Below are 416 nucleotides of genomic sequence, written 5' to 3' on the forward strand. Positions count from 1 at the left end.
CTCTGCTCCGAGGGCTCAGCACGCGCCGTCCCGAAGGGGAGGGTTGGGCGCCTCCTGGTCGTGGAAAGGAATAGGGCTGTAAGCACAGAAAGAAGTTCCCTTGGCTATAAGCTTAGGTCGGTTCTCTGATCTTTCTCTTTGTAATCATTTTAGCAATAATTGTGCGTACAAACTCAATTCACAGTTCACCAAGCCTTTTAACGCACAGTTTCTGCCACCATCCCCGGCCTTTGGGAGGTGTGAGCAAAGCGTAGATGAGTGGGAGCTCTGCGGGGGATGCTCCTTCCCTGCATCCCTCTGCAGTGTTTAGAGACAGGGCTTCAACCTGGGCTGCAGGGTGGTGAGAGGTTTTCTGGGCGGATGAGAGAAATGTCACTTAATTTTGTCACAGAATTCGTTTCGGCATTGGTGCTGGT

Source organism: Meleagris gallopavo, chromosome 5, assembly GCF_000146605.3.
Source record: "Meleagris gallopavo isolate NT-WF06-2002-E0010 breed Aviagen turkey brand Nicholas breeding stock chromosome 5, Turkey_5.1, whole genome shotgun sequence".
In the NCBI taxonomy this organism is placed as follows: domain Eukaryota; kingdom Metazoa; phylum Chordata; class Aves; order Galliformes; family Phasianidae; genus Meleagris; species Meleagris gallopavo.